We start from the raw sequence: 11,683 nt of genomic DNA on the forward strand, positions 1-11,683 counted from the left end.
GGTCACACTGGGTAGACAGGACATGACTCTAAAGAGCTCTGCTGAAATATCCACATATGGTATGTTGCACGATACTTTATTTGTCCCAGAAGAATTAAGATGATAGATGATAGCTGGGATTTGAACTTGTGCATCAGGAAGTCCTCTTTGAATATAAAGGGGGCAGTATGTGTTTTGTGAAACTACCAATGTAAAGAGGATGTAGTGGAAGAATGGGTTTCAGTTTTATTGGAATTACGACAGGTCTGTGGAAATGCGGCAATGGTTTATAGTCCCCGACATTTCTGTGGAGACTAGGCAATGGTTTATAGTCCTATGTGTAGTTCGTGAAGCTAGATCAGAAACAGGGCACCCACACCGGGGGAGGCCAGGGTCCCTGCAGAGGCTGCCAGGACTGGTGCTTAGGGGTGGGGAGCCTCAGCCAGCCTGTGCCCTGGAGCAGCCAGCAGTGCAGGCTGGGGTGGGAGCAGCACCGCAGGGGCAGGCCAGAGCCGGAACCTGGAGGAGGTCACTGCCATTTCAGAACAGGCTAATGCGTGTGTGCCTCTGTGTGTCTGTATATATGTATGTACATGGAGAGGGAAACGTGCAAGCAAATCTTGACTGCTGAAGGGAAAAGATTAATTCTGGCTGGCACTCACTGTAAACTGGTTTGTTTCTGTAGGCAAACCAGAGAGAGGGAGATGGAGTCTAAAGAAGTGATATTCTGTCCTGCATTTTTTGAACATAGAAAAAAACGTTGAAGAAAACAAAGTTTATCAGGTGATACATCTTAAAAAGCAGTCTTTCTAGAGGCAATAGCTCTTTGAAATCAACAGACAGCTTTTGAAAATAAAGGGTTTAGGGTTGACTCTAGAAACGTATTCCTCTTTTGTTCAAAACATTGATGAAACATCTTAAATACAGACTCTATGATGGCATAATTTTTCCTCCTTGGAATTTCTTATTCTTTTTTTTTTTTTTTTTCAGTTTTATAGCTGTAGTGATGAGATGAGATGAAAGCTGGGTTGGCTCTCTGGAAAACTAGGTAAGGACAACTGCCTTCTGTGAAAACTGATGAATGGCAATTGTAGAACCTTTTCATTCCCGTAATGCGGTACGTTTTGTGCTGAGTGCCCTCTTGAGGTCTTTGGCACACAGTGACCTGGACGAATCCTGGGTAGTGTGACTGTACCTGAGCTGTCCCCGAGTCCTTCCTTTAAAGGTTTTCCCTCTCTTTTATTCTCCCTGGGAGAGACGTACTAACTAGCCTAGACCGGGGGAACACAGTCAGGTCAGATATTACTTTAAGTCGTATTACAGACAATGAGTTACTCAGGAAGGATAAAAATAATTCAGAACTTCATCTAAAATCCCAATCAGCCAAACTAAATCTGTTTCATATTCAGGAGCTTTGATCAGCTTTATCAATGCATAGAAATAAGCTTCCTACTTATGTTTCTGTTTTTTCCCTAGTTCTGACTGGAGCTAAAGGGAAAAATGCTAAAATACCTTTTCAGCCTCTTCTTGCAAGACATAGCGGAGAGCTCAGGGGGGAAGCTTGTTGTCCTTATTCTTCCAGCAAAGTTCTGTAGTTGGAGGAACTCAGGCTAACTTCAGTACTGAAGCTTTGTAACTTTTGGGTGCTTACCTGGTTTTCTTATAAACTGTTAATTCTCCACATTTGCCCACTTATTCCAATTCCCCCAGTGGTATCAGTTAAAAAAAAATACCTCAGTTATCCTGACTAGCATACTACCTTCACTGAAGATATTTATTAAATATTCTAAGTTTAAGAAACAAAAGTCAGTATTACATTGTTATTAATAGTATTGGATTCTGATATGGAGCATTTTGCCTTTGAAAAGCCTTTAGAAATATATATTGCTTGGACTCTAGGTACAATTATTTTGCTGCTAGTGTAGCAGGTGTTTTTCTTAACCATTTTTTAGGAGAAATACTAAGTTTAGAGGAAATGAGCACTCGATTATTTAAATTTCCTGAGATTAGAGGAAGAACACTTTGCCAAACAATGCCTCTTCACTTCAAAACCTCTCCCCATAAATTATGCTAGGAGATCTTATTAAAAGTCTGTAAAAATTTCCTATTAAAAATGGTTGATTGCAGTCCAGACCATCACAGCTTTTGTGCTTTCAGTGAAATACCACAGCTGTCGCAAAGAAATATATTGTGAGACAAAAGGTTTTGTTTCCTTAGTCATAAATTATGTTTGTGATATCTGAAGTAAGATAAAACTTTCACTTATGTTTGAGTGAAGGAAGATTCCAGTGATAACTTGTTCAAAAATCTATAAAAAGAATATAAGAATGTAGATCTAGATAGCAAATTAGAATCAGACTTCCTTTTTGTTTAAGGAAAGCAATTATTTCTGAAGTCAGTGAAGATTATAACCAGGGATAATAGCATAACTTTGCAAAGCACAGTGCCTTTATCTCAGTAGAACCTGAAGTTTAAGCTTTTAAGTCTGACCTTTGAGAGCTATACAATAGAAACCTTCAGTGTTGGCTAGTTTCTCAAACCAAAGTTTAAAACTTTGTTAAACACAGTTTAAAAAGTTAAAACGGTAGTCTTTACTAATTGTACTTACAAACAAAAATAGGCCCTTTTTTGAGATTTTAAAGAAGTATTAAATAAATTGGCTTTGTCCATATATTTTTTTCTGTTGGCAAATGAGCTTTCTGCTAAAGGATTCTGCAGAAACAGCAGCCTTTTGGAGGAAGAAGGGCTGTATGTACAGTGAATAGTCTGTGAAGTTTTTGCTGCCAGGACTGAATTCTATGTTCACCCAATCAAGGAGTAGAAGTATATTCCACATACGACCTGTGTATGTAGTGAAAATACAAAAGTAGAATGTATATACTAAAGATTATTTTCCAAAATCAGTTGCCAAATAATTTTGAATGAAAGATAAGTAAGGGTATTCACCGTTTGCTCATCATTGCTTTATGTATAAAGGTCAAATTTCTCAGCCTCCTCCCCTGCTTGTTATAGAGATTACTGAATAAAGAATGATAGTACAGGTGCTAGCACTCAGAATTTGAGAGACATTTTGGGTTACATATGGAAAAATCAATATGCTTTTTCTAACTATCAATAGTATTTATAACTAAGCCAGTTCTCTTTATGTGACACCATCACAAGAGTTTACTTGAATTTTTTTGTATGTATATTTAAGTCAGGAGTGTACAAAACAAAAAACACAAGGTGCTCTTCTCTTTACTGTGTAATTTAGAGAAATAGAGCACACCGCCTTGATCCTTTAATAAGATCCATTACTATACTATAGCCCCCCCCTTTTTTTTTCTTCTGAGTGGTTTTTCTTATAAATCAAAATTTATCTTCACAGTGCTTTTTTATAGCAACATGTACTATACTTTCTTCACATCAAACTGACTGAAAGAACTGTGAGGATAAGTATCTTTAGCATAAAGTCTAAAGCAAAATAAGCAACCTTTGAGAATTATCTCCTTTGTGAGGATGGAGATATGTATTTCATGTCCCATATACCTGGAGCAGGGGCAAGGGGAGTCACATATTTGTGTCAGTGAGATCTAGGAGTTGATGCACACCAGTATAGATGAGATGCCTCAGACACACACTTACATACTGCTCCAGCCATTGCTGAAGAGTGTGGGGGGCACTTTTGGGGTTGGGGAGGAGTACCTAAAACCTGTGTACCCTGTTAGGATCTAGCTCTGTGTTCTCGCTAATGCTGAACAGTCTTTTACAAGTAATCCCACTGATGTCAGTGAGACTTTTCTGTAATAAAATGCTGTCTGACAAGAATATCGATATCAGAATCTGGCCCTGCTTGCACTAATTCCATTTTAATGAATACTTAAATGGAGATGTTATTAAAAAAGTCTATTTCCTAATATTCAATAAATCAAAACTATAAAATCAGTTCGCCAGTTGTTGCCACTCTAGTCAAAGCCGGTTTCTCTTGTATTGAAAAGAATAGCATACTGTCTGCATTCAGGAGGGATTAATTGTAATACTTTTATCTGCTTCATAAGATTTATTTCTAATAATGAAGAGTAAAGAAAAGAAGGAGAGCTTTAAACATTTATTATTTTTATTATGTACCATATATTCATGAGATGTTTCACAAATACAGGATGTGCTTAACCTAAGAAGCTTGTTCCATGAATGAGCAACTTCCAAACAGAATAAAAAATCTTTGTTCATTTCTCTGATCGTATCCATTTAATTTTATAAGATGAAGCCTTGGACACTATGTGATAATGCAGAGATTCATACTAAAGCCTGCTGAGATTTGGTAGGCCAGTCATCTAATAAAGTTTATTAGAGCAGTAGTGTAGCATTCTACTGGGAGAACAACCTGACATGAGTCCCCACTGTTGTGAAACAAAGCTGAATTGTGCGTATGGAAAACGTTTTGGGTTTGAGCTGGTTTCTTCCTACATGTGGAAGAGGACTGATCTGCTTAACTTCCATGGTGACATTCGTACCAGGGAGTCGGAAGTATACTTATGATGCTGTTTGACTTTGTTGCACATTAACAAAATATAAATAAAAAGCAGTGAAGGGAGAGCAAAAAAGAAACTGAATTAATTTAAGTCAAAGATAAATCTGCCATTGTATTGTGAGCCCAGCAGAAAAATTCTAGCAGAGCATTATTTCCTTGGAGTTTGCTAAATCTTTGAAATCCAAATGTTTCACAAGGGTGGGGAGTGTTCAGTTCCCTCAGGATGTTCTAGACAACAGGCAAGTTTCCTGATTTTGTACATTTACGCATGCCAGTTTCCAGAGTCTCTAGCTTTGATGCTGTCCACTAGACACCCTGATGTGGGGCCAAGGATGCCAACTCCTCCATTGCTATTCAACAGCCTACCAGGCTGTTTATATAAATTACGTATTTTCTCCAACCATAAATATTGCTCCTAAAAGGGATACTGAAATGAAGATAATATGACTTTTCAGTAATAGGTCTTCTAATGTCAGCCGTTCTGTTTAAACTGTTCAATTTTCAACAGAATTAAAGATCTACACAGTATATTCTACCTCCTGCAGACTGCAGTTGTTAAAAGAAAATAAATCACTTAAACAGGGTCATGAGCAACAAAGGCCAGTGTGGGTTCAAAGTTTACAGGTCTCTGCATTTATCAGGTAGAAATATGCTACATTTCACTATTTCATAAAATATCCTTTTATGAAAAAGCCATCAGTCTTTGTATGGCCTACTAAAACTGATTTTTCAAATGAAAGAAATGAATGATGACACCAAATCAAGAAATCATTTATGAGTTTATATTTTTGCAAGACCACCATGACTTTCACATACGTTTTCAATTTTGGTAAGGATGTGATTATCATGTGGATATGTTTTACTCCCACCATCTGTACTAAGGGATCTGTCAGAACTGTGTACCCTTTCTTGGGCAGTTCAGGATTTGTTCAGATTTTTTCATTAATCTATAGTGGTTTTTATCCAGTGATAGTAATCATTTCTGCACATTATCTACGGATTTTCTGGGGTTTATATATTTATATATAAAATCACGTATATCATATGCAAGTTCACATTTAAACTAGAACTGCGTCAAAATGACTTAGTTATATCTCAAAGGTTTTTAACATTTCTGTGGAACGATTTTTGTGTGATTTCTGTCACACACTCTACAAAACATCATCTCAATTACAGATTTTTTGTTACCCTTCTGGTCTTTCCTTGCCATTGCCACACTTTCTCCAGCAGTCACCAAGCTCTTTAACAAACTGGACAATTTAAATACTTAAAAACCATATTGTATATTCATGCTTAAGGTATTGCAGAACTACAGTACAGTGGTTTTGGGCAGGAATAATATAAGATATTACTTTATTTCTCATCTAGTAATGGCAACAAATTCAACCAGCATGCTGCACTTTAATAAGGAAAAGTGATTTCTGTTCTGGTAAATGGCGTGGGCCCCCTTTTTCTCTACACAAAGCAAATGAGCTTGGCCTTTCTAGGTCTCCAGTGAAAATAGACACAAACAAATTAATACAATTTATTAACAGTAATTATATCAGTCTCATAAGAAGAAGAATGTACAGGGAAGTTAATATGAACTGAGAAAAAACTTCGTGCATTGGTTTCTAAAAGAAGCATTTTGCCTCTTTTGCTATGGAGTTAATTTTGAAAAAAATACCATTCTTGCACCATTTTTAGGAAATTCACATTTTTCAGTTTATTTAGGAATTACTTTTTTAAACCATCTTTAATTTAGTGATGAAATTACAAAGTTAGTATTTTGTGCTTCCTTTGTAACTGAAAAGTTAGACTTTCAAAGAATAGATATGCTATCTAAACATGTATTTATTCCTATCATCCTTCTCTTTTTCCTCCTAGGGGGAAAAAAAAGAAAAAAACATGAACAGAATGGAGTTTAACTGTAATTTTGGGAAGAACCTTTTGCCAAGTCACACACACAGTAAGTGTTTAATATGGAGTTAGCATTATCAGAATGCAAGCCTTGCTGTACTGTGGCTAGCATTGCTTTCTTACAGAGTCTTGCACAGTAATTTAAACAGCCTACTCTTGCATGAGCATGCTATGAAATACATCTTATGAAAACACCAAAGATTCTGGAAAACCTTACATACAAAGAAAACATAAACATCTTTCAATGAGCACTTTACATTACAAACCAAACCTCTTTCCAAAACAAATTCTATCTTGTCTGAATAGACTGAAAGGTAAACAAAGCTTTCTATTTGTCTGGTGATCACCTTAGAGAAAATGTTGCTGTTAGAGCAGACAAGATGGGAAGTTCTGGATTTAAATTTTTTTTTATAAATCTTGGAAGAGCGGTACTTACCTGAAATTTGAGGGCTTTTGTTCCATGTGTTCCTCAAAGCAGCCTGAAAAAAATGCACAGATTTCTGTAATGACTCCCTCAGGTGCCAGAATAATGCCCCCAAATCCACAAGCTGAGTCGTGAGAGTGCTTAACCTTTACCTCTCAGTACTGTACTCTGTGGTTCTTGCAGTCAAGGGCCTATGGCTGATTCTCCCATGAAAAACATTCAAAGTAGCTGGAAGGATCTGAGGCCATGTGCATAAAGTGTAAAAAGCACAGAACCCTGTTTGAGAAGCTGTTCATCACTTAATGGATTCTCTACCTGAAGGAGAGCAGATCAAGAATGCAGCAGCTTTAGGTGTCAAAAAGGCAGTTTCCATTCTAAGTGTGATGGAAGCATTATCTTAAAAGTATCTAAGAAGCACTTTCCCTCCCTTTGACCCATATAAAATCTGTGGAAACCTTGTTAAATGTCCAAGATATGGCAATATTTTTCAAATGGCTAAGATAGTTAAATTCCATTCTGGTGACCATCTACACTGTAAACAGTGTGTGTAATCTTACAATTGAAGAAGAAGTCTCTAAAGAAAACTTTATTAATGTGTTCTGTAAAGGCATGCAGTTTTGCAAAGTGCATTAGCGTGGTCACATAGGAGTGTGTCATAATGTGTCATGTAGTTTGGTATGCTGTATCTGATCATGGCTGTTGGGGGATGACTTGGAGGGTGATGGATGGAACTCCAGAACAGGCTGTCAGAACAAGTTGTCCAGGGAAGGCAGGGGAAAAGGGGTGGAAAGGTTCTTCCTCGTCTCTTCTCAGCCACTGTTTGACATGCCATGAAACATAAACATCATTCCCTTCTCTAATAAAACATTGAGTGTTTTTATAATCTGTCATTGATTACCAAATCATAATGGTAAGGGATCTGTAGCTGATCCATGGAATCACACCGTTTTTATAGTGTTTTCAATTGTAACTTTATTCAAGAGTGAAAGATGTTCTATGAGAGGTATCAAGAAGTAATTATTCCAAAACAAGTAGGAAGCTTATACAATGTTTTAAATTCCTATTCCAGCCCTAGTAAAGCCAGGGATTGCACTAGTTAATTATATGCTGTTACACTTCAGTTTCATTAGAAGTCAGTTAAACAGACTAAATGCAAAGTGCCTATTTTCTCTGTATCTTTCATTATTCAATATGTATTTGCTGAATACCCTCTTACTCAACAGTTCTCTAAGCTGTAGTGACAGTCTTCATGACTGTCTCTCCTCATCAAGACTTCTTTTCAGACTTCTAATAATTTGTCTATGACTCTAACTGTCTTTGTGAGAAAAGGTCCCATAAGTTGTCTTGAAGAAAAGGTTTTGAAGGATATATCTCTCTCTAAGGTACCAGAAGTACAGCATGCTACTATTGTATGAAACTCTCACAAGACAGCAGAGATATCTCTAAAACAGTGCAGCTTTCCATTTCTTCAGAATCCCTCTCACCAGGAGTAACACTGCCATTGTTATTCTCCCTTGCTGTTTTAATTCTAAGAGCACAGTGATACGTGATATGTATTTGTCTTGCTCTGTCCTCAAGGACATACTAATGTGCTGCTGGGTTAGAAATAGTTTCTTTAAAAGTACTCAAATGCTGGAAAGCTATTTTTTCAGGGTAGCTGCAACCTGAGAACATCTTCTTAGAGAAGAGAACAGCTCAGAAACTTCTTAACCATTTAAATGCACTGCTAGTTTTTGTAATTTAACCTTTTATTTAAGTTACAGTGTATAATTATATATGAGCTATGTATTTCAAATACATAATATATTTTTTTTTCTTTTCTATAGAGTCAACTTTTATGTTAAATCTCGATTTTTTAAGAGCTGTATCTTGCTCCCATAAATTAGGCATAGGTACTATTCTTCATGTTGTTCTTTTGTTGCTTTTAGTTTTGCTATATTCTTTGTCCTTCTTGCCTGACAAATATCTTCAGGGAACAATGTGAATCATAGAATCATTTAGGTTGGAAAAGACCTTTAAGATCATTGAATCCAACTGTAAAGCTAACACTGCCAAGTCCACCACTAGACCATATCCCAACATGCCACATCTACCTGTCTTTTAAATACCACCAGGGATGGTGATTGAACCACTTCCTTGAGCAGCTTGTTCAGTGCTTGACAACCCTTTCAGTGAAGAAATTTTTCCTAACATCCAAGCTAAACCTCCCCTGGCATAACTTGAGGTCGTTTCCTCTTGTCCTGTCACTTGTTACTTGGGAAAAGAGACTAACCCCCACCTCGCTACAGCCTCCTTTCAAGTAGTTGTAGAAAGCGATAAGGTCTCCCCTCAGCCTCCTTTTCTCCAGGCTAAACAACCCCAGTTCCTGCAGCTGCTCCTCATAGGACTTGTTCTCTAGACCCTTCATCAGCTTCATTGCTCTTCGGTGGACATGTTCCAGCAACTCTGTGTCTTTCTTGTAGTAAGGGGCCCAAAACTGAACACAGGATTCGAGGTGCGGCCTCACCAGTGCTGAGAACAGGGGGACAACCACTGTCCTGGTCCTGCTGGCCACGCTATTACTGAATACAAGCCAGGATGCTGTTGACCTTCTTGGCCACCTGGGCACACTGCTGGCTCATGTTCAGCCAGCTGTTGACCAACACCTGGTCCCTAGCTGGAATTGAGCTAATTTTCTTCTTAGTGGCTGGTGCAGTGCTGTGTTTTGTATTTGGTGTGAGAACAACGTTGATAACACACTGATGTTTTTAGTTGTTGCTATGTAGTGTTTATACTAAGTCAAGGACTTTTCAGTTTCTCAGGCCCTGCCAGTGAGAAGGCTGGAGGGACACAAGAGACTGGGAGGGGACACAGCCAGGGCAGCTGACCCAAACTGGCCAGAGGGATATTCCATACCATGGGACATTATGCCCAGTATATAAACTGGGGGGAGTTGGCCGGGGCCTGTGGATCACTGCTCAGGGACTAGCTGGGAATCCGTCAGTGGGGGGTGAGCAATTGTACTTAGTTTCTGGCTGGGGTTAAACCACAAGGCACCCCCAGGTTCTTTTCCTCTGAGCAGCTTTCCCACCACTCTTCCCCAAGCCTGTAGTGTTGCATGGGGTTCTTGTGACCCATGTGCATGGAATTTTATATTTGGTCTCCCACTTTTCCAAATCACCAAGAAAACTGGCTGTGCATGCTCAGTCGTCTGATAGTTTTGAGTCGGTTATGTTGCAATGTGTGTTAGTTTTGTAAGTGCCATGTGAAGGCTGACAAAGATCACATTTCTGTGTTTTGCTGCTCGGTCCAGACCATGGCCTCTGGAGGTAATGGATCTCTGTAGAACCTTACTGGAGTAGATCACCAATCAGTGCAGGATTTCAAGGGCTGATGCACTTTTATTGCCACAACAGGCTTATCATGAAAGTGATGGGTTCTGTGTTGTGGTTTGATATATCAGTGTGGTTTCATATCTAAAAGCTGAGCCCTGTTGTTAAACTCGATGCATTTTTTTTTAAAAAAGAGGCTTTTCTTTTGTTCTTAGAGATGACTTGTTTCTAAGTAATAGGTTTCTCAGTGTATAGATTCATATATGCTATAGTGAAAAGACTAGATGCCTGTATATGCAGAGCAGCTGAGTCCAACACTGGCAGTGGGAAGGAGGCTCTGCTGTTACTGCAAAATCCAGATCTTAGAAACTCCTGTGAGAAGCACCAATGACTCAACCACAAATTAGATGGGTCTGTCCAAGAGGGTGACACCTGTAACCAGTGACAACCCTTGGCCGACAGCAGATTGGCCAAGTTATGTTGCTCTGAGGGTAGGTCCTAAGCACCCTATTTGCTGCGGCGTCTCTTCCAACTGCTAGGCAAGCTGCAAGTTGCTAGACGCACTGTGTCTTAGGCCACTGTAGCCCCAATATATTGTTATAAAAACCAGAATAATCCAGCCAACTGGATGAAATCACCTAGGATGTCTGTTTATTATTCTAAAAGATCACATAGTACTTTTCCCCCTTTTTTTTAAAGGAATACAGTAGAAGGCTGGGATTGTATATCCCATCTTCATTGAAGCAGATGTTTACAGGCAAGTTATAATGTCCCGGAATGTTAGATGTGTATGTGCTACAGTCATTTATGTATGCGTTTATGTATTCATTCTTTAGTGAATTAGAAGGTATCTCTAAGCCCACTCTTACAATTGTAGTAGTTTGTTTCCATACTCTGCAGTGATGATTCAGGTTTCCTCATAGCTGCCTACAAACATCTGTGGGTTTTACATCTGTGTGAATGTTCCAGCAGGATTTGGGAGTGACGCCAGGGGTCACAACGTGGCACTGCACTAAATAATCATGATCTCCCATGGCCATCTTACTGGAGGAACTGGGTATTTTGGAATTCCAGTGTTGCCCTAGAAAGGCATTGCCCTGGAAAGTCGGGCCATGAGTGCCAGAGGCAAGTGCTGGATTTTGAATGACACACAGCAGGCAGGGAGTCATGGCAATCTGAGAGAGGCAGCTGTGGCAGCTCTTGTTTTGCTGTTCTTTCCTCCCACCGAGATCCAAGCTTAGCTGCCAGTACCAGAAGTCCTGGTCTTGTGCGCAGGCAAGATACACCTGACCAGCTGACTGGCAGCACCTTGCCTTTTAAAGGGGCGGCATCTTGTGGCCCCTGTGGTATTCCTGCCAGGAGAATAACCCTTGAATTAAATCAAACATCTCACCAATGACTTCTGATTTTGAAGGCCTCCCGTTTGCTGTCTTTAGCATGGATTTCCAGATGCAATAGCCACTCATGCGTCCACTTTATCCTGACAGGTGGTGCTATTTTGATTGCAATATCTGTGCTTCATTTGTGGAAAAGCAGGAGCAGAGCCCTCAAGGGCTATGT

Source organism: Falco naumanni, chromosome 10, assembly GCF_017639655.2.
Source record: "Falco naumanni isolate bFalNau1 chromosome 10, bFalNau1.pat, whole genome shotgun sequence".
In the NCBI taxonomy this organism is placed as follows: Eukaryota; Metazoa; Chordata; class Aves; order Falconiformes; family Falconidae; genus Falco; species Falco naumanni.